The sequence below is a fragment of the Branchiostoma belcheri genome, unplaced genomic scaffold (assembly GCF_001625305.1).
Source record: "Branchiostoma belcheri isolate BF01 breed outbred unplaced genomic scaffold, Haploidv18h27 scaffold76, whole genome shotgun sequence".
Classification (NCBI taxonomy): Eukaryota; Metazoa; Chordata; class Leptocardii; order Amphioxiformes; family Branchiostomatidae; genus Branchiostoma; species Branchiostoma belcheri.
The window spans coordinates 1,219,585-1,219,876 of record NW_017804420.1 but is presented as its reverse complement, the minus strand read 5'-3'; positions in this window follow the sequence as shown (position 1 = coordinate 1,219,876).

The following is a 292-nucleotide window of genomic DNA, read 5'->3' as shown; positions in this document are numbered from 1 at the left end:
ATAGGTCCGAGTAGAGCAAACCAACATGAAAGTTAAGTTTGTACCCCCTTGTAAGGTTTTACTTCACTTCTTTGGACAGGCCAAGTCCAAATTCATGGTTTTAGGCACAGACAGCAAGTACTTAGTATCATCGTCAGAAAAAAAATGAGTGGAGTAAAGATTAAGATCCCCGTATTGTTGTACAGACCTAACTTTTTTGTTACGATTTAAACAAATTGATACCACCACACACACATCTGGTTAACAACAGAAAGACGCGATAATGTTTCTGCTGGCTGGAATTTGTCCCTTG